Genomic DNA, 22,670 nt, shown 5'->3' on the forward strand with positions numbered 1-22,670 from the left:
GTGATAACCCAGTGTACCCAGTCACAGAGTGTGAAAGGACAGTGTGATGACCCAGTGTACCCAGTCCCAGAGTGTGAAAGGACAGTGTGATAACCCAGTGTACCCAGTCACAGAGTGTGAAAGGACAGTGTGATGACCCAGTGTACCCAGTCCCAGAGTGTGAAAGGACAGTGGCATAACCGAGTCTGCCCTTTCACAGAGTGTGAAAGGACTGTGTGATGACCCAGGGTACCCAGTCCCAGAGTGTGAAAGGACAGAGTGATAACACAGTGTACCCAGTCCCAGAGTGTGAAAGGACTGTGTGATGACCCAGTGTACCCGGTCCCAGAGTGAGAAACGGCAGTGTGAAGACCCAGTGTACCCAGTCCCAGGGTGTAAAAGGACACAGTGATAACCCAGTGTGCCCAGTCACAGAGTGTAAAAGGACAGTGTGATGACCCAGTGTACCCAGTCCCAGAGTGTGAAAGGACAGCGTGATAACCCAGTGTACCCAGTCACAGAGTGTGAAAGGACAGTGTGATAACCCAGTGTACCCAGTCCCAGAGTGTGAAAGGACAGAGTGATAACACAGTGTACCCAGTCCCAGAGTGTGAAAGGACTGTGTGATGACCCAGGGTACCCAGGCCCAGAGTGTGAAAGGACAGAGTGATAACACAGTGTACCCAGTCCCAGAGTCTGAAAGGACTGTGTGATGACCCAGTGTACCCAGTCCCAGAGTGTGAAAGGACAGAGTGATAACCCAGTGTACCCAGTCACAGAGTGTTTAAGGAGAGTGTGATGACCCAGTGTGCCCAGTCACAGAGTGTAAAAAGACAGTGTGATAACCCAATGTACCCAGTCCCAGAGTGTGAAAGGACAGTGTGATGACCCAGTGTGCCCAGTCACAGAGTGTAAAAAGACAGTGTGATAATCCAGTGTATCCAGCCCAGAGTGAGAAACGGCAGTGTGATGACCCAGTGTGCCCAGTCACAGAGTGTGAAAGGACACTGTGATAACCCAGTGTACACAGTCACAGAGTGTGAAAAGACAGTTTGATACCCCAGTGTACCCAGTCCCAGAGTGAGAAACGGCAGTGTGAAGACCCAGTGTACGCCTTCCCAGAGTGTAAAAGGACAGAGTGATAACCCAGTGTACCCAGTCACAGAGTGTTTAAGGACAGTGTGATGACCCAGTGTACACAGTCCCAGAGTGAGAAACGGCAGTGTGATGACCCAGTGTGCCCAGTCACAGAGTGTAAAAGGACAGTGTGATGACCCAGTGTACCCAGTCCCAGAGTGAGAAACGGCAGTGTGATGACCCAGTGTGCCCAGTCACAGAGTGTGAAAGGACAGTGTGATGACCCAGTGTGCCCAGTCCCAGAGTGCGAAAGGACAGTGTGATGACCCAGTGTGCCCAGTCCCAGAGTGTGAAAGGACAGTGTGATGACCCAGTGTGCCCAGTCCCAGAGTGCGAAAGGACAGTGTGATGACCCAGTGTGCCCAGTCCCAGAGTGTGAAAGGACAGTGTGATGACCCAGTGTGCCCAGTCACAGAGTGTGAAAGGACAGTGTGATGACCCAGTGTGCCCAGTCCCAGAGTGCGAAAGGACAGTGTGATGACCCAGTGTGCCCAGTCCCAGAGTGTGAAAGGACAGTGTGATAATCCAGTGTGCCCAGTCACAGAGTGTAAAAGGACAGAGAGATAACCCAGTGTACCCAGTCCCAGAGTGTAACAGGACAGTGTGATAACCCAGTGTACCCAGTCCCAGAGTGTGAAAGGACAGTGTGATGACCCAGTGTACACAGTCCCAGAGTGAGAAACGGCAGTGTGATGACCCAGTGTGCCCAGTCCCAGAGTGTGAAAGGACAGTGTGATGACCCAGTGTGCCCAGTCACAGAGTGTGAAAGGACAGTGTGATAATCCAGTGTGCCCAGTCACAGAGTGTAAAAGGACAGAGTGATAACCCAGTGTACCCAGTCCCAGAGTGTAACAGGACAGTGTGATAACCCAGTGTACCCAGTCCCAGAGTGTGAAAGGACAGTGTGATGACCCAGTGTACCCAGTCCCAGAGTGTGAAAGGACAGTGAGATAACCCAGTGTGCCCAGTCCCAGAGTGTGAAAGGACAGTGTGATGACCCAGTGTGCCCAGTCACAGAGTGTGAAAGGACAGTGTGATAATCCAGTGTGCCCAGTCACAGAGTGTAAAAGGACAGAGTGATAACCCAGTCTACCCAGTCCCAGAGTGTAACAGGACAGTGTAATAACCCAGTGTACCCAGTCCCAGAGTGTGAAAGGACAGTGGCATAACCGAGTCTGCCCATTCACAGAGTGTGAAAGGAGAATGTGATCATCCAGTGTATGCAGTCACAGAGCGAGAAAGGACTGTGTGATGACCCAGTGTACCCAGTCACGGAGTGTGAAAGGACAGTGTGATGACCCAGTCACAGAGTGTGAAAGGACAGTGTGATGACCCAGTGTACCCAGTCCCAGAAAGGGAAAGGACAGTGAGATAACCCAGTGTACCCAGTCCCAGAGTGTGAAAGGAGAATGTGTTAATCCAGTGTACACAGTCACAGAGCGAGAAAGGACAGTGTGATAGCCCAGTGTACCCAGTCCCAGAGTGTGAAAGGACAGTGTGATGACCCAGTGTACCCAGTCCCAGAGTGAGAAACGGCAGTGTGATGACCCAGTGTGCCCAGTCCCAGAGTGTGAAAGGACAGTGTGATAACCCAGTGTACCCAGTCACAGAGTGTGAAAGGACAGTGTGATGACCCAGTGTACCCAGTCCCAGAGTGTGAAAGGACAGTGGCATAACCGAGTCTGCCCTTTCACAGAGTGTGAAAGGACTGTGTGATGACCCAGGGTACCCAGTCCCAGAGTGAGAAACGGCAGTGTGATGACCCAGTGTGCCCAGTCACAGAGTGTGAAAGGACAGTGTGATGACCCAGTGTGCCCAGTCCCAGAGTGCGAAAGGACAGTGTGATGACCCAGTGTGCCCAGTCCCAGAGTGTGAAAGGACAGTGTGATAATCCAGCGTGCCCAGTCACAGAGTGCAAAAGGACAGAGTGATAACCCAGTGTACCCAGTCCCAGAGTGTAACAGGACAGTGTGATAACCCAGTGTACCCAGTCCCAGAGTGTGAAAGGACAGTGTGATGACCCAGTGTACCCAGTCCCAGAGTGTGAAAGGACAGTGTGATGACCCAGTGTACCCAGTCCCAGAGTGTGAAAGGACAGTGTGATGACACCGTGTGCCCAGTCCCAGAGTGTAACAGGACAGTGTGATAACCCAGTGTACCCAGTCCCAGAGTGTGAAAGAACAGTGGCATAACCGAGTCTGCCCATTCACAGAGTGTGAAAGGAGAATGTGATCATCCAGTGTACGCAGTCACAGAGCGAGAAAGGACTGTGTGATGACCCAGTGTACCCAGTCACGGAGTGTGAAAGGACAGTGTGATGACCCAGTCACAGAGTGTGAAAGGACAGTGTGATGACCCAGTGTACCCAGTCCCAGAGTGTGAAAGGACAGTGTGATAACCCAGTGTACCCAGTCCCAGAGTGTGAAAGGAGAACGTGTTAATCCAGTGTACACAGTCACAGAGCGAGAAAGGACAGTGTGATAGCCCAGTGTACCCAGTCCCATAGTGTGAAAGGACAGTGTGATGACCCAGTGTACCCAGTCCCAGAGTGTGAAAGGACAGTGGCATAACCGAGTCTGCCCATTCACAGAGTGTGAAAGGAGAATGTGATCATCCAGTGTATGCAGTCACAGAGCGAGAAAGGACTGTGTGATGACCCAGTGTACCCAGTCACGGAGTGTGAAAGGACAGTGTGATGACCCAGTCACAGAGTGTGAAAGGACAGTGTGATGACCCAGTGTACCCAGTCCCAGAGAGTGAAAGGACAGTGAGATAACCCAGTGTACCCAGTCCCAGAGTGTGAAAGGAGAATGTGTTAATCCAGTGTACACAGTCACAGAGCGAGAAAGGACAGTGTGATAGCCCAGTGTACCCAGTCCCAGAGTGTGAAAGGACAGTGTGATGACCCAGTGTACCCAGTCCCAGAGTGAGAAACGGCAGTGTGATGACCCAGTGTGCCCAGTCCCAGAGTGTGAAAGGACAGTGTGATAACCCAGTGTACCCAGTCACAGAGTGTGAAAGGACAGTGTGATGACCCAGTGTACCCAGTCCCAGAGTGTGAAAGGACAGTGGGATAACCGAGTCTGCCCTTTCACAGAGTGTGAAAGGACTGTGTGATGACCCAGGGTACCCAGTCCCAGAGTGAGAAACGGCAGTGTGATGACCCAGTGTGCCCAGTCACAGAGTGTGAAAGGACAGTGTGATGACCCAGTGTGCCCAGTCCCAGAGTGCGAAAGGACAGTGTGATGACCCAGTGTGCCCAGTCCCAGAGTGTGAAAGGACAGTGTGATAATCCAGCGTGCCCAGTCACAGAGTGCAAAAGGACAGAGTGATAACCCAGTGTACCCAGTCCCAGAGTGTAACAGGACAGTGTGATAACCCAGTGTACCCAGTCCCAGAGTGTGAAAGGACAGTGTGATGACCCAGTGTACCCAGTCCCAGAGTGTGAAAGGACAGTGTGATGACACCGTGTGCCCAGTCCCAGAGTGCGAAAGGACAGGTTGATGACCCAGTGTGCCCAGTCCCAGAGTGTGAAAGGACAGTGTGATAATCCAGTGTGCCCAGTCACAGAGTGTAAAAGGACAGAGTGATAACCCAGTGTACCCAGTCCCAGAGTGTAACAGGACAGTGTGATAACCCAGTGTACCCAGTCCCAGAGTGTGAAAGAACAGTGGCATAACCGAGTCTGCCCATTCACAGAGTGTGAAAGGAGAATGTGATCATCCAGTGTACGCAGTCACAGAGCGAGAAAGGACTGTGTGATGACCCAGTGTACCCAGTCACGGAGTGTGAAAGGACAGTGTGATGACCCAGTCACAGAGTGTGAAAGGACAGTGTGATGACCCAGTGTACCCAGTCCCAGAGTGTGAAAGGACAGTGTGATAACCCAGTGTACCCAGTCCCAGAGTGTGAAAGGAGAACGTGTTAATCCAGTGTACACAGTCACAGAGCGAGAAAGGACAGTGTGATAGCCCAGTGTACCCAGTCCCATAGTGTGAAAGGACAGTGTGATGACCCAGTGTACCCAGTCCCAGAGTGAGAAACGGCAGTGTGATGACCCAGTGTGCCCAGTCACAGAGTGTAAAAGGACAGTGTGATAACCCAGTGTACCCAGTCACAGAGTGTGAAAGGACAGTGTGATGACCCAGTGTACCCAGTCCCAGAGTGTGAAAGGACAGTGTGATAACCCAGTGTACCCAGTCACAGAGTGTGAAAGGACAGTGTGATGACCCAGTGTACCCAGTCCCAGAGTGTGAAAGGACAGTGGCATAACCAAGTCTGCCCTTTCACAGAGTGTGAAAGGACTGTGTGATGACCCATGGTACCCAGTCCCAGAGTGTGAAAGGACAGAGTGATAACACAGTGTACCCAGTCCCAGAGTGTGAAAGGACTGTGTGATGACCCAGTGTACCCGGTCCCAGAGTGAGAAACGGCAGTGTGAAGACCCAGTGTACCCAGTCCCAGGGTGTAAAAGGACAGAGTGATAACCCAGTGTACCCAGTCACAGAGTGTTTAAGGACAGTGTGATGACCCAGTGTACCCGGTCCCAGAGTGAGAAACGGCAGTGTGAAGACCCAGTGTACCCAGTCCCAGGGTGTAAAAGGACAGAGTGATAACCCAGTGTACCCAGTCACAGAGTGTTTAAGGACAGTGTGATGACCCAGTGTGCCCAGTCACAGAGTGTAAAAGGTCAGTGTGATGACCCAGTGTACCCAGTCCCAGAGTGTGAAAGGGCAGCGTGATAACCCAGTGTACCCAGTCACAGAGTGTGAAAGGACAGTGTGATAACCCAGTGTACCCAGTCCCAGAGTGTGAAAGGACAGAGTGATAACACAGTGTACCCAGTCCCAGAGTGTGAAAGGACTGTGTGATGACCCAGGGTACCCAGGCCCAGAGTGTGAAAGGACAGAGTGATAACACAGTGTACCCAGTCCCAGAGTCTGAAAGGACTGTGTGATGACCCAGTGTACCCAGTCCCAGAGTGTGAAAGGACAGTGTGATGACCCAGTGTACCCAGTCCCAGAGTGTGAAAGGACAGAGTGATAACCCAGTGTACCCAGTCCCAGAGTGAGAAACAGCAGTGTGATGACCCAGTGTACCCAGTCACAGAGTGTTTAAGGAGGGTGTGATGACCCAGTGTGCCCAGTCACAGAGTGTAAAAAGACAGTGTGATAATCCAGTGTATCCAGCCCAGAGTGAGAAACGGCAGTGTGATGACCCAATGTACCCAGTCCCAGAGTGTGAAAGGACAGTGTGATGACCCAGTGTGCCCAGTCACAGAGTGTAAAAAGACAGTGTGATAATCCAGTGTATCCAGCACAGAGTGAGAAACGGCAGTGTGATGACCCAGTGTGCCCAGTCACAGAGCGTGAAAGGACAGTGTGATAACCCAGTGTACGCAGTCACAGAGCGAGAAAGGACAGTGTGATAACCCAGTGTACCCAGTCACAGAGTTTAAAAGGACAGAGTGATAACCCAGTGTACCCAGTCCCAGAGTGTGAAAGGAGAATGTGATCATCCAGTGTACGCAGTCACAGAGCGAGAAAGGACTGTGTGATGACCCAGTGTACCCAGTCACGGAGTGTGAAAGGACAGTGTGATGACCCAGTCACAGAGTGTGAAAGGACAGTGTGATGACCCAGTGTACCCAGTCCCAGAGTGTGAAAGGACAGTGTGATAACCCAGTGTACCCAGTCCCAGAGTGTGAAAGGAGAATGTGTTAATCCAGTGTACACAGTCACAGAGCGAGAAAGGACAGTGTGATAGCCCAGTGTACCCAGTCCCAGAGTGTGAAAGGACCGTGTGATGACCCAGTGTACCCAGTCCCAGAGTGAGAAACGGCAGTGTGATGACCCAGTGTGCCCAGTCACAGAGTGTAAAAGGACAGTGTGATAACCCAGTGTACCCAGTCACAGAGTGTGAAAGGACAGTGTGATGACCCAGTGTACCCAGTCCCAGAGTGTGAAAGGACAGTGTGATAACCCAGTGTACCCAGTCACAGAGTGTGAAAGGACAGTGTGATGACCCAGTGTACCCAGTCCCAGAGTGTGAAAGGACAGTGGCATAACCGAGTCTGCCCTTTCACAGAGTGTGAAAGGACTGTGTGATGACCCAGGGTACCCAGTCCCAGAGTGTGAAAGGACAGAGTGATAACACAGTGTACCCAGTCCCAGAGTGTGAAAGGACTGTGTGATGACCCAGTGTACCCGGTCCCAGAGTGAGAAACGGCAGTGTGAAGACCCAGTGTACCCAGTCCCAGGGTGTAAAAGGACACAGTGATAACCCAGTGTGCCCAGTCACAGAGTGTAAAAGGACAGTGTGATGACCCAGTGTACCCAGTCCCAGAGTGTGAAAGGACAGCGTGATAACCCAGTGTACCCAGTCACAGAGTGTGAAAGGACAGTGTGATAACCCAGTGTACCCAGTCCCAGAGTGTGAAAGGACAGAGTGATAACACAGTGTACCCAGTCCCAGAGTGTGAAAGGACTGTGTGATGACCCAGGGTACCCAGGCCCAGAGTGTGAAAGGACAGAGTGATAACACAGTGTACCCAGTCCCAGAGTCTGAAAGGACTGTGTGATGACCCAGTGTACCCAGTCCCAGAGTGTGAAAGGACAGAGTGATAACCCAGTGTACCCAGTCACAGAGTGTTTAAGGAGAGTGTGATGACCCAGTGTGCCCAGTCACAGAGTGTAAAAAGACAGTGTGATAACCCAATGTACCCAGTCCCAGAGTGTGAAAGGACAGTGTGATGACCCAGTGTGCCCAGTCACAGAGTGTAAAAAGACAGTGTGATAATCCAGTGTATCCAGCCCAGAGTGAGAAACGGCAGTGTGATGACCCAGTGTGCCCAGTCACAGAGTGTGAAAGGACACTGTGATAACCCAGTGTACACAGTCACAGAGTGTGAAAAGACAGTTTGATACCCCAGTGTACCCAGTCCCAGAGTGAGAAACGGCAGTGTGAAGACCCAGTGTACGCCTTCCCAGAGTGTAAAAGGACAGAGTGATAACCCAGTGTACCCAGTCACAGAGTGTTTAAGGACAGTGTGATGACCCAGTGTACACAGTCCCAGAGTGAGAAACGGCAGTGTGATGACCCAGTGTGCCCAGTCACAGAGTGTAAAAGGACAGTGTGATGACCCAGTGTACCCAGTCCCAGAGTGAGAAACGGCAGTGTGATGACCCAGTGTGCCCAGTCACAGAGTGTGAAAGGACAGTGTGATGACCCAGTGTGCCCAGTCCCAGAGTGCGAAAGGACAGTGTGATGACCCAGTGTGCCCAGTCCCAGAGTGTGAAAGGACAGTGTGATGACCCAGTGTGCCCAGTCCCAGAGTGCGAAAGGACAGTGTGATGACCCAGTGTGCCCAGTCCCAGAGTGTGAAAGGACAGTGTGATGACCCAGTGTGCCCAGTCACAGAGTGTGAAAGGACAGTGTGATGACCCAGTGTGCCCAGTCCCAGAGTGCGAAAGGACAGTGTGATGACCCAGTGTGCCCAGTCCCAGAGTGTGAAAGGACAGTGTGATAATCCAGTGTGCCCAGTCACAGAGTGTAAAAGGACAGAGAGATAACCCAGTGTACCCAGTCCCAGAGTGTAACAGGACAGTGTGGTAACCCAGTGTACCCAGTCCCAGAGTGTGAAAGGACAGTGTGATGACCCAGTGTACACAGTCCCAGAGTGAGAAACGGCAGTGTGATGACCCAGTGTGCCCAGTCCCAGAGTGTGAAAGGACAGTGTGATGACCCAGTGTGCCCAGTCACAGAGTGTGAAAGGACAGTGTGATAATCCAGTGTGCCCAGTCACAGAGTGTAAAAGGACAGAGTGATAACCCAGTGTACCCAGTCCCAGAGTGTAACAGGACAGTGTGATAACCCAGTGTACCCAGTCCCAGAGTGTGAAAGGACAGTGTGATGACCCAGTGTACCCAGTCCCAGAGTGTGAAAGGACAGTGAGATAACCCAGTGTGCCCAGTCCCAGAGTGTGAAAGGACAGTGTGATGACCCAGTGTGCCCAGTCACAGAGTGTGAAAGGACAGTGTGATAATCCAGTGTGCCCAGTCACAGAGTGTAAAAGGACAGAGTGATAACCCAGTCTACCCAGTCCCAGAGTGTAACAGGACAGTGTAATAACCCAGTGTACCCAGTCCCAGAGTGTGAAAGGACAGTGGCATAACCGAGTCTGCCCATTCACAGAGTGTGAAAGGAGAATGTGATCATCCAGTGTATGCAGTCACAGAGCGAGAAAGGACTGTGTGATGACCCAGTGTACCCAGTCACGGAGTGTGAAAGGACAGTGTGATGACCCAGTCACAGAGTGTGAAAGGACAGTGTGATGACCCAGTGTACCCAGTCCCAGAAAGGGAAAGGACAGTGAGATAACCCAGTGTACCCAGTCCCAGAGTGTGAAAGGAGAATGTGTTAATCCAGTGTACACAGTCACAGAGCGAGAAAGGACAGTGTGATAGCCCAGTGTACCCAGTCCCAGAGTGTGAAAGGACAGTGTGATGACCCAGTGTACCCAGTCCCAGAGTGAGAAACGGCAGTGTGATGACCCAGTGTGCCCAGTCCCAGAGTGTGAAAGGACAGTGTGATAACCCAGTGTACCCAGTCACAGAGTGTGAAAGGACAGTGTGATGACCCAGTGTACCCAGTCCCAGAGTGTGAAAGGACAGTGGCATAACCGAGTCTGCCCTTTCACAGAGTGTGAAAGGACTGTGTGATGACCCAGGGTACCCAGTCCCAGAGTGAGAAACGGCAGTGTGATGACCCAGTGTGCCCAGTCACAGAGTGTGAAAGGACAGTGTGATGACCCAGTGTGCCCAGTCCCAGAGTGCGAAAGGACAGTGTGATGACCCAGTGTGCCCAGTCCCAGAGTGTGAAAGGACAGTGTGATAATCCAGCGTGCCCAGTCACAGAGTGCAAAAGGACAGAGTGATAACCCAGTGTACCCAGTCCCAGAGTGTAACAGGACAGTGTGATAACCCAGTGTACCCAGTCCCAGAGTGTGAAAGGACAGTGTGATGACCCAGTGTACCCAGTCCCAGAGTGTGAAAGGACAGTGTGATGACCCAGTGTACCCAGTCCCAGAGTGTGAAAGGACAGTGTGATGACACCGTGTGCCCAGTCCCAGAGTGTAACAGGACAGTGTGATAACCCAGTGTACCCAGTCCCAGAGTGTGAAAGAACAGTGGCATAACCGAGTCTGCCCATTCACAGAGTGTGAAAGGAGAATGTGATCATCCAGTGTACGCAGTCACAGAGCGAGAAAGGACTGTGTGATGACCCAGTGTACCCAGTCACGGAGTGTGAAAGGACAGTGTGATGACCCAGTCACAGAGTGTGAAAGGACAGTGTGATGACCCAGTGTACCCAGTCCCAGAGTGTGAAAGGACAGTGTGATAACCCAGTGTACCCAGTCCCAGAGTGTGAAAGGAGAACGTGTTAATCCAGTGTACACAGTCACAGAGCGAGAAAGGACAGTGTGATAGCCCAGTGTACCCAGTCCCATAGTGTGAAAGGACAGTGTGATGACCCAGTGTACCCAGTCCCAGAGTGTGAAAGGACAGTGGCATAACCGAGTCTGCCCATTCACAGAGTGTGAAAGGAGAATGTGATCATCCAGTGTATGCAGTCACAGAGCGAGAAAGGACTGTGTGATGACCCAGTGTACCCAGTCACGGAGTGTGAAAGGACAGTGTGATGACCCAGTCACAGAGTGTGAAAGGACAGTGTGATGACCCAGTGTACCCAGTCCCAGAGAGTGAAAGGACAGTGAGATAACCCAGTGTACCCAGTCCCAGAGTGTGAAAGGAGAATGTGTTAATCCAGTGTACACAGTCACAGAGCGAGAAAGGACAGTGTGATAGCCCAGTGTACCCAGTCCCAGAGTGTGAAAGGACAGTGTGATGACCCAGTGTACCCAGTCCCAGAGTGAGAAACGGCAGTGTGATGACCCAGTGTGCCCAGTCCCAGAGTGTGAAAGGACAGTGTGATAACCCAGTGTACCCAGTCACAGAGTGTGAAAGGACAGTGTGATGACCCAGTGTACCCAGTCCCAGAGTGTGAAAGGACAGTGGGATAACCGAGTCTGCCCTTTCACAGAGTGTGAAAGGACTGTGTGATGACCCAGGGTACCCAGTCCCAGAGTGAGAAACGGCAGTGTGATGACCCAGTGTGCCCAGTCACAGAGTGTGAAAGGACAGTGTGATGACCCAGTGTGCCCAGTCCCAGAGTGCGAAAGGACAGTGTGATGACCCAGTGTGCCCAGTCCCAGAGTGTGAAAGGACAGTGTGATAATCCAGCGTGCCCAGTCACAGAGTGCAAAAGGACAGAGTGATAACCCAGTGTACCCAGTCCCAGAGTGTAACAGGACAGTGTGATAACCCAGTGTACCCAGTCCCAGAGTGTGAAAGGACAGTGTGATGACCCAGTGTACCCAGTCCCAGAGTGTGAAAGGACAGTGTGATGACACCGTGTGCCCAGTCCCAGAGTGCGAAAGGACAGGTTGATGACCCAGTGTGCCCAGTCCCAGAGTGTGAAAGGACAGTGTGATAATCCAGTGTGCCCAGTCACAGAGTGTAAAAGGACAGAGTGATAACCCAGTGTACCCAGTCCCAGAGTGTAACAGGACAGTGTGATAACCCAGTGTACCCAGTCCCAGAGTGTGAAAGAACAGTGGCATAACCGAGTCTGCCCATTCACAGAGTGTGAAAGGAGAATGTGATCATCCAGTGTACGCAGTCACAGAGCGAGAAAGGACTGTGTGATGACCCAGTGTACCCAGTCACGGAGTGTGAAAGGACAGTGTGATGACCCAGTCACAGAGTGTGAAAGGACAGTGTGATGACCCAGTGTACCCAGTCCCAGAGTGTGAAAGGACAGTGTGATAACCCAGTGTACCCAGTCCCAGAGTGTGAAAGGAGAACGTGTTAATCCAGTGTACACAGTCACAGAGCGAGAAAGGACAGTGTGATAGCCCAGTGTACCCAGTCCCATAGTGTGAAAGGACAGTGTGATGACCCAGTGTACCCAGTCCCAGAGTGAGAAACGGCAGTGTGATGACCCAGTGTGCCCAGTCACAGAGTGTAAAAGGACAGTGTGATAACCCAGTGTACCCAGTCACAGAGTGTGAAAGGACAGTGTGATGACCCAGTGTACCCAGTCCCAGAGTGTGAAAGGACAGTGTGATAACCCAGTGTACCCAGTCACAGAGTGTGAAAGGACAGTGTGATGACCCAGTGTACCCAGTCCCAGAGTGTGAAAGGACAGTGGCATAACCAAGTCTGCCCTTTCACAGAGTGTGAAAGGACTGTGTGATGACCCATGGTACCCAGTCCCAGAGTGTGAAAGGACAGAGTGATAACACAGTGTACCCAGTCCCAGAGTGTGAAAGGACTGTGTGATGACCCAGTGTACCCGGTCCCAGAGTGAGAAACGGCAGTGTGAAGACCCAGTGTACCCAGTCCCAGGGTGTAAAAGGACAGAGTGATAACCCAGTGTACCCAGTCACAGAGTGTTTAAGGACAGTGTGATGACCCAGTGTACCCGGTCCCAGAGTGAGAAACGGCAGTGTGAAGACCCAGTGTACCCAGTCCCAGGGTGTAAAAGGACAGAGTGATAACCCAGTGTACCCAGTCACAGAGTGTTTAAGGACAGTGTGATGACCCAGTGTGCCCAGTCACAGAGTGTAAAAGGTCAGTGTGATGACCCAGTGTACCCAGTCCCAGAGTGTGAAAGGGCAGCGTGATAACCCAGTGTACCCAGTCACAGAGTGTGAAAGGACAGTGTGATAACCCAGTGTACCCAGTCCCAGAGTGTGAAAGGACAGAGTGATAACACAGTGTACCCAGTCCCAGAGTGTGAAAGGACTGTGTGATGACCCAGGGTACCCAGGCCCAGAGTGTGAAAGGACAGAGTGATAACACAGTGTACCCAGTCCCAGAGTCTGAAAGGACTGTGTGATGACCCAGTGTACCCAGTCCCAGAGTGTGAAAGGACAGTGTGATGACCCAGTGTACCCAGTCCCAGAGTGTGAAAGGACAGAGTGATAACCCAGTGTACCCAGTCCCAGAGTGAGAAACAGCAGTGTGATGACCCAGTGTACCCAGTCACAGAGTGTTTAAGGAGGGTGTGATGACCCAGTGTGCCCAGTCACAGAGTGTAAAAAGACAGTGTGATAATCCAGTGTATCCAGCCCAGAGTGAGAAACGGCAGTGTGATGACCCAATGTACCCAGTCCCAGAGTGTGAAAGGACAGTGTGATGACCCAGTGTGCCCAGTCACAGAGTGTAAAAAGACAGTGTGATAATCCAGTGTATCCAGCACAGAGTGAGAAACGGCAGTGTGATGACCCAGTGTGCCCAGTCACAGAGCGTGAAAGGACAGTGTGATAACCCAGTGTACGCAGTCACAGAGCGAGAAAGGACAGTGTGATAACCCAGTGTACCCAGTCACAGAGTTTAAAAGGACAGAGTGATAACCCAGTGTACCCAGTCCCAGAGTGTGAAAGGAGAATGTGATCATCCAGTGTACGCAGTCACAGAGCGAGAAAGGACTGTGTGATGACCCAGTGTACCCAGTCACGGAGTGTGAAAGGACAGTGTGATGACCCAGTCACAGAGTGTGAAAGGACAGTGTGATGACCCAGTGTACCCAGTCCCAGAGTGTGAAAGGACAGTGTGATAACCCAGTGTACCCAGTCCCAGAGTGTGAAAGGAGAATGTGTTAATCCAGTGTACACAGTCACAGAGCGAGAAAGGACAGTGTGATAGCCCAGTGTACCCAGTCCCAGAGTGTGAAAGGACCGTGTGATGACCCAGTGTACCCAGTCCCAGAGTGAGAAACGGCAGTGTGATGACCCAGTGTGCCCAGTCACAGAGTGTAAAAGGACAGTGTGATAACCCAGTGTACCCAGTCACAGAGTGTGAAAGGACAGTGTGATGACCCAGTGTACCCAGTCCCAGAGTGTGAAAGGACAGTGTGATAACCCAGTGTACCCAGTCACAGAGTGTGAAAGGACAGTGTGATGACCCAGTGTACCCAGTCCCAGAGTGTGAAAGGACAGTGGCATAACCGAGTCTGCCCTTTCACAGAGTGTGAAAGGACTGTGTGATGACCCAGGGTACCCAGTCCCAGAGTGTGAAAGGACAGAGTGATAACACAGTGTACCCAGTCCCAGAGTGTGAAAGGACTGTGTGATGACCCAGTGTACCCGGTCCCAGAGTGAGAAACGGCAGTGTGAAGACCCAGTGTACCCAGTCCCAGGGTGTAAAAGGACACAGTGATAACCCAGTGTGCCCAGTCACAGAGTGTAAAAGGACAGTGTGATGACCCAGTGTACCCAGTCCCAGAGTGTGAAAGGACAGCGTGATAACCCAGTGTACCCAGTCACAGAGTGTGAAAGGACAGTGTGATAACCCAGTGTACCCAGTCCCAGAGTGTGAAAGGACAGAGTGATAACACAGTGTACCCAGTCCCAGAGTGTGAAAGGACTGTGTGATGACCCAGGGTACCCAGGCCCAGAGTGTGAAAGGACAGAGTGATAACACAGTGTACCCAGTCCCAGAGTCTGAAAGGACTGTGTGATGACCCAGTGTACCCAGTCCCAGAGTGTGAAAGGACAGAGTGATAACCCAGTGTACCCAGTCACAGAGTGTTTAAGGAGAGTGTGATGACCCAGTGTGCCCAGTCACAGAGTGTAAAAAGACAGTGTGATAACCCAATGTACCCAGTCCCAGAGTGTGAAAGGACAGTGTGATGACCCAGTGTGCCCAGTCACAGAGTGTAAAAAGACAGTGTGATAATCCAGTGTATCCAGCCCAGAGTGAGAAACGGCAGTGTGATGACCCAGTGTGCCCAGTCACAGAGTGTGAAAGGACACTGTGATAACCCAGTGTACACAGTCACAGAGTGTGAAAAGACAGTTTGATACCCCAGTGTACCCAGTCCCAGAGTGAGAAACGGCAGTGTGAAGACCCAGTGTACCCCTTCCCAGAGTGTAAAAGGACAGAGTGATAACCCAGTGTACCCAGTCACAGAGTGTTTAAGGACAGTGTGATGACCCAGTGTACACAGTCCCAGAGTGAGAAACGGCAGTGTGATGACCCAGTGTGCCCAGTCACAGAGTGTAAAAGGACAGTGTGATGACCCAGTGTACCCAGTCCCAGAGTGAGAAACGGCAGTGTGATGACCCAGTGTGCCCAGTCACAGAGTGTGAAAGGACAGTGTGATGACCCAGTGTGCCCAGTCCCAGAGTGCGAAAGGACAGTGTGATGACCCAGTGTGCCCAGTCCCAGAGTGTGAAAGGACAGTGTGATGACCCAGTGTGCCCAGTCCCAGAGTGCGAAAGGACAGTGTGATGACCCAGTGTGCCCAGTCCCAGAGTGTGAAAGGACAGTGTGATGACCCAGTGTGCCCAGTCACAGAGTGTGAAAGGACAGTGTGATGACCCAGTGTGCCCAGTCCCAGAGTGCGAAAGGACAGTGTGATGACCCAGTGTGCCCAGTCCCAGAGTGTGAAAGGACAGTGTGATAATCCAGTGTGCCCAGTCACAGAGTGTAAAAGGACAGAGAGATAACCCAGTGTACCCAGTCCCAGAGTGTAACAGGACAGTGTGGTAACCCAGTGTACCCAGTCCCAGAGTGTGAAAGGACAGTGTGATGACCCAGTGTACACAGTCCCAGAGTGAGAAACGGCAGTGTGATGACCCAGTGTGCCCAGTCCCAGAGTGTGAAAGGACAGTGTGATGACCCAGTGTGCCCAGTCACAGAGTGTGAAAGGACAGTGTGATAATCCAGTGTGCCCAGTCACAGAGTGTAAAAGGACAGAGTGATAACCCAGTGTACCCAGTCCCAGAGTGTAACAGGACAGTGTGATAACCCAGTGTACCCAGTCCCAGAGTGTGAAAGGACAGTGTGATGACCCAGTGTACCCAGTCCCAGAGTGTGAAAGGACAGTGAGATAACCCAGTGTGCCCAGTCCCAGAGTGTGAAAGGACAGTGTGATGACCCAGTGTGCCCAGTCACAGAGTGTGAAAGGACAGTGTGATAACACAGTGTACCCAGTCCCAGAGTGTGAAAGGACTGTGTGATGACCCAGTGTACCCGGTCCCAGAGTGAGAAACGGCAGTGTGAAGACCCAGTGTACCCAGTCCCAGGGTGTAAAAGGACACAGTGATAACCCAGTGTGCCCAGTCACAGAGTGTAAAAGGACAGTGTGATGACCCAGTGTACCCAGTCCCAGAGTGTGAAAGGACAGCGTGATAACCCAGTGTACCCAGTCACAGAGTGTGAAAGGACAGTGTGATAACCCAGTGTACCCAGTCCCAGAGTGTGAAAGGACAGAGTGATAACACAGTGTACCCAGTCCCAGAGTGTGAAAGGACTGTGTGATGACCCAGGGTACCCAGGCCCAGAGTGTGAAAGGACAGAGTGATAACACAGTGTACCCAGTCCCAGAGTCTGAAAGGACTGTGTGATGACCCAGTGTACCCAGTCCCAGAGTGTGAAAGGACAGAGTGATAACCCAGTGTACCCAGTCACAGAGTGTTTAAGGAGAGTGTGATGACCCAGTGTGCCCAGTCACAGAGTGTAAAAAGACAGTGTGATAACCCAATGTACCCAGTCCCAGAGTGTGAAAGGACAGTGTGATGACCCAGTGTGCCCAGTCACAGAGTGTAAAAAGACAGTGTGATAATCCAGTGTATCCAGCCCAGAGTGAGAAACGGCAGTGTGATGACCCAGTGTGCCCAGTCACAGAGTGTGAAAGGACACTGTGATAACCCAGTGTACACAGTCACAGAGTGTGAAAAGACAGTTTGATACCCCAGTGTACCCAGTCCCAGAGTGAGAAACGGCAGTGTGAAGACCCAGTGTACCCCTTCCCAGAGTGTAAAAGGACAGAGTGATAACCCAGTGTACCCAGTCACAGAGTGTTTAAGGACAGTGTGATGACCCAGTGTACACAGTCCCAGAGTGAGAAACGGCAGTGTGATGACCCAGTGTGCCCAGTCACAGAGTGTAAAAGGACAGTGTGATGACCCAGTGTACCCAGTCCCAGAGTGAGAAACGGCAGTGTGATGACCCAGTGTGCCCAGTCACAGAGTGTGAAAGGACAGTGTGATGACCCAGTGTGCCCAGTCCCAGAGTGCGAAAGGACAGTGTGATGACCCAGTGTGCCCAGTCCCAGAGTGTGAAAGGACAGTGTGATGACCCAGTGTGCCCAGTCCCAGAGTGCGAAAGGACAGTGTGATGACCCAGTGTGCCCAGTCCCAGAGTGTGAAAGGACAGTGTGATGACCCAGTGTGCCCAGTCACAGAGTGTGAAAGGACAGTGTGATGACCCAGTGTGCCCAGTCCCAGAGTGCGAAAGGACAGTGTGATGACCCAGTGTGCCCAGTCCCAGAGTGTGAAAGGACAGTGTGATAATCCAGTGTGCCCAGTCACAGAGTGTAAAAGGACAGAGAGATAACCCAGTGTACCCAGTCCCAGAGTGTAACAGGACAGTGTGGTAACCCAGTGTACCCAGTCCCAGAGTGTGAAAGGACAGTGTGATGACCCAGTGTACACAGTCCCAGAGTGAGAAACGGCAGTGTGATGACCCAGTGTGCCCAGTCCCAGAGTGTGAAAGGACAGTGTGATGACCCAGTGTGCCCAGTCACAGAGTGTGAAAGGACAGTGTGATAATCCAGTGTGCCCAGTCACAGAGTGTAAAAGGACAGAGTGATAACCCAGTGTACCCAGTCCCAGAGTGTAACAGGACAGTGTGATAACCCAGTGTACCCAGTCCCAGAGTGTGAAAGGACAGTGTGATGACCCAGTGTACCCAGTCCCAGAGTGTGAAAGGACAGTGAGATAACCCAGTGTGCCCAGTCCCAGAGTGTGAAAGGACAGTGTGATGACCCAGTGTGCCCAGTCACAGAGTGTGAAAGGACAGTGTGATAATCCAGTGTGCCCAGTCACAGAGTGTAAAAGGACAGAGTGATAACCCAGTCTACCCAGTCCCAGAGTGTAACAGGACAGTGTAATAACCCAGTGTACCCAGTCCCAGAGTGTGAAAGGACAGTGGCATAACCGAGTCTGCCCATTCACAGAGTGTGAAAGGAGAATGTGATCATCCAGTGTATGCAGTCACAGAGCGAGAAAGGACTGTGTGATGACCCAGTGTACCCAGTCACGGAGTGTGAAAGGACAGTGTGATGACCCAGTCACAGAGTGTGAAAGGACAGTGTGATGACCCAGTGTACCCAGTCCCAGAGAGTGAAAGGACAGTGAGATAACCCAGTGTACCCAGTCCCAGAGTGTGAAAGGAGAATGTGTTAATCCAGTGTACACAGTCACAGAGCGAGAAAGGACAGTGTGATAGCCCAGTGTACCCAGTCCCAGAGTGTGAAAGGACAGTGTGATGACCCAGTGTACCCAGTCCCAGAGTGAGAAACGGCAGTGTGATGACCCAGTGTGCCCAGTCCCAGAGTGTGAAAGGACAGTGTGATAACCCAGTGTACCCAGTCACAGAGTGTGAAAGGACAGTGTGATGACCCAGTGTACCCAGTCCCAGAGTGTGAAAGGACAGTGGCATAACCGAGTCTGCCCTTTCACAGAGTGTGAAAGGACTGTGTGATGACCCAGGGTACCCAGTCCCAGAGTGAGAAACGGCAGTGTGATGACCCAGTGTGCCCAGTCACAGAGTGTGAAAGGACAGTGTGATGACCCAGTGTGCCCAGTCCCAGAGTGCGAAAGGACAGTGTGATGACCCAGTGTGCCCAGTCCCAGAGTGTGAAAGGACAGTGTGATAATCCAGCGTGCCCAGTCACAGAGTGCAAAAGGACAGAGTGATAACCCAGTGTACCCAGTCCCAGAGTGTAACAGGACAGTGTGATAACCCAGTGTACCCAGTCCCAGAGTGTGAAAGGACAGTGTGATGACCCAGTGTACCCAGTCCCAGAGTGTGAAAGGACAGTGTGATGACCCAGTGTACCCAGTCCCAGAGTGTGAAAGGACAGTGTGATGACACCGTGTGCCCAGTCCCAGAGTGTAACAGGACAGTGTGATAACCCAGTGTACCCAGTCCCAGAGTGTGAAAGAACAGTGGCATAACCGAGTCTGCCCATTCACAGAGTGTGAAAGGAGAATGTGATCATCCAGTGTACGCAGTCACAGAGCGAGAAAGGACTGTGTGATGACCCAGTGTACCCAGTCACGGAGTGTGAAAGGACAGTGTGATGACCCAGTCACAGAGTGTGAAAGGACAGTGTGATGACCCAGTGTACCCAGTCCCAGAGTGTGAAAGGACAGTGTGATAACCCAGTGTACCCAGTCCCAGAGTGTGAAAGGAGAACGTGTTAATCCAGTGTACACAGTCACAGAGCGAGAAAGGACAGTGTGATAGCCCAGTGTACCCAGTCCCATAGTGTGAAAGGACAGTGTGATGACCCAGTGTACCCAGTCCCAGAGTGAGAAACGGCAGTGTGATGACCCAGTGTGCCCAGTCACAGAGTGTAAAAGGACAGTGTGATAACCCAGTGTACCCAGTCACAGAGTGTGAAAGGACAGTGTGATGACCCAGTGTACCCAGTCCCAGAGTGTGAAAGGACAGTGTGATAACCCAGTGTACCCAGTCACAGAGTGTGAAAGGACAGTGTGATGACCCAGTGTACCCAGTCCCAGAGTGTGAAAGGACAGTGGCATAACCAAGTCTGCCCTTTCACAGAGTGTGAAAGGACTGTGTGATGACCCATGGTACCCAGTCCCAGAGTGTGAAAGGACAGAGTGATAACACAGTGTACCCAGTCCCAGAGTGTGAAAGGACTGTGTGATGACCCAGTGTACCCGGTCCCAGAGTGAGAAACGGCAGTGTGAAGACCCAGTGTACCCAGTCCCAGGGTGTAAAAGGACAGAGTGATAACCCAGTGTACCCAGTCACAGAGTGTTTAAGGACAGTGTGATGACCCAGTGTGCCCAGTCACAGAGTGTAAAAGGTCAGTGTGATGACCCAGTGTACCCAGTCCCAGAGTGTGAAAGGACAGCGTGATAACCCAGTGTACCCAGTCACAGAGTGTGAAAGGACAGTGTGATAACCCAGTGTACCCAGTCCCAGAGTGTGAAAGGACAGAGTGATAACACAGTGTACCCAGTCCCAGAGTGTGAAAGGACTGTGTGATGACCCAGGGTACCCAGGCCCAGAGTGTGAAAGGACAGAGTGATAACACAGTGTACCCAGTCCCAGAGTCTGAAAGGACTGTGTGATGACCCAGTGTACCCAGTCCCAGAGTGTGAAAGGACAGTGTGATGACCCAGTGTACCCAGTCCCAGAGTGTGAAAGGACAGAGTGATAACCCAGTGTACCCAGTCCCAGAGTGAGAAACAGCAGTGTGATGACCCAGTGTACCCAGTCCCAGAGTGTAAAAGGACAGAGTGATAACCCAGTGTACCCAGTCACAGAGTGTTTAAGGAGGGTGTGATGACCCAGTGTGCCCAGTCACAGAGTGTAAAAAGACAGTGTGATAATCCAGTGTATCCAGCCCAGAGTGAGAAACGGCAGTGTGATGACCCAATGTACCCAGTCCCAGAGTGTGAAAGGACAGTGTGATGACCCAGTGTGCCCAGTCACAGAGTGTAAAAAGACAGTGTGATAATCCAGTGTATCCAGCACAGAGTGAGAAACGGCAGTGTGATGACCCAGTGTGCCCAGTCACAGAGCGTGAAAGGACAGTGTGATAACCCAGTGTACGCAGTCACAGAGCGAGAAAGGACAGTGTGATAACCCAGTGTACCCAGTCACAGAGTTTAAAAGGACAGAGTGATAACCCAGTGTACCCAGTCCCAGAGTGTGAAAGGAGAATGTGTTAATCCAGTGTACGCAGTCACAGAGCGAGAAAGGACAGTGTGATAACCCAGTGTACCCAGTCCCAGAGTGTGAAAGGACAGTGTGATGACCCAGTGTACCCAGTCACAGAGTGTGAAAGGACAGTGTGATGACCCAGTGTACTCGGTCCCAGAGTGTGAAAAGACAGTGTGATAATCCAGTGTGCCCAGTCACAGAGTGTAAAAGGACAGAGTGATAACCCAGTGTACCCAGTCCCAGAGTGTGACAGGACAGTGTGATAACCCAGTGTACCCAGTCCCAGAGTGTGACAGGACAGTGTGATAATCTAGTGTACCCAGCCCAGAGTGAGAAACGGCAGTGTGATGACCCAGTGTACCCAGTCCCAGAGTGTGAAAGGACAGTGTGATAACCCAGTGTACCCGGTCCCAGAGTGTGAAATGACAGTGGCATAACCCAGTGTACCCAGTCACAGAGTGTGAAAGGAGAATGTGATCATCCAGTGTACCCAGTCACAGAGTGTGAAAGGACTGTGTGATGACCCAGTGTACCCAGTCACAGAGTGTAAAAGGACAGTGTGATGACCCAGTGTACCCAGTCCCAGAGTGAGAAACGGCAGTGTGATGACCCAGTGTGCCCAGTCACAGAGTGTGAAAGGACAGTGTGATGACCCAGTGTGCCCAGTCACAGAGTGTAAAAGGACAGTGTGATGACCCAGTGTACCCAGTCCCAGGGTGTGAAAGGACAGTGTGATGACCCAGTGTGCCCAGTCCCAGAGTGTGAAAGGACAGTGTGATAACCCAGTGTACCCAGTCCCAGAGTGTGAAAGGACTGTGTGATAACCCAGTGTACCCAGTCCCAGAGTGTGAAAGGACAGTGTGATGACCCAGTGTGCCCAGTCCCAGAGAGTGAAAGGACAGTGTGATGACCCAGTGTACCCAGTACCAGAGTGTGAAAGGACAATGTGATGACCCAGTGTACCCAGTCCCAGAGTGTGAAAGGAGAGTGATGACCCAGTGTACCCAGTCCCAGAGTGTGAAAGGACTGTGTGATAACCCAGTGTACCCAGTCATGGAGTGTGAAAGGACAGAGTGATGACCCAGTGTACCCAGTCCCAGAGTGTGAAAGGACAGTGGCATAACCGAGTCTGCCCTTTCACAGAGTGTGAAAGGAGAATGTGTTCATCCAGTGTACGCAGTCACAGAGCGAGAAAGGACAGTGTGATAACCCAGTGTACCCCGTCCCAGCGTGTAAAAGGTCAGAGTGATAATCCAGTGTACCCAGTCACAGAGTGTTTAAGGACAGTGTGATGACCCAGTGTACCCAGTCCCAGAGTGAGAAACAGCAGTGTGATGACCCAGTGTACCCAGTCCCAGAGTGTGAAAGGAGAATGTGTTAATTCAGTGTACGCAGTCACAGAGTGAGAAAGGACAGAGTGATAACCCAGTGTACCCAGTCACAGAGTGTTTAAGGACAGTGTGATGACCCAGTGTACCCAGTCCCAGAGTGAGAAACGGCAGTGTGAAGACCCAGTGTGCCCAGTCACAGAGTGTAAAAGGACAGTGTGATGACCCAGTGTACCCAGTCACAGAGTGTGAAAGGACAGTGTGATAACCCAGTGTACCCGGTCCCAGAGTGTGAAATGACAGTGGCATAACCCAGTGTACCCAGTCACAGAGTGTGAAAGGAGAATGTGATCATCCAGTGTACCCAGTCACAGAGTGTGAAAGGACTGTG

The 22,670-nt window shown here is 51.8% G+C and overlaps 1 protein-coding gene across 4 annotated transcripts in view; it reads right to left on the reverse strand.

The window, feature by feature from the left end:
* LOC140741190 (calcitonin gene-related peptide type 1 receptor-like) overlaps positions 1-22,670 on the reverse strand; it is a 159,548-nt gene that overhangs the window by 74,660 nt on the left and 62,218 nt on the right. The gene's annotated exons all lie outside the window — the stretch shown is intronic.

Source organism: Hemitrygon akajei, chromosome 18 (assembly GCF_048418815.1).
Source record: "Hemitrygon akajei chromosome 18, sHemAka1.3, whole genome shotgun sequence".
NCBI classification, from domain to species: domain Eukaryota; kingdom Metazoa; phylum Chordata; class Chondrichthyes; order Myliobatiformes; family Dasyatidae; genus Hemitrygon; species Hemitrygon akajei.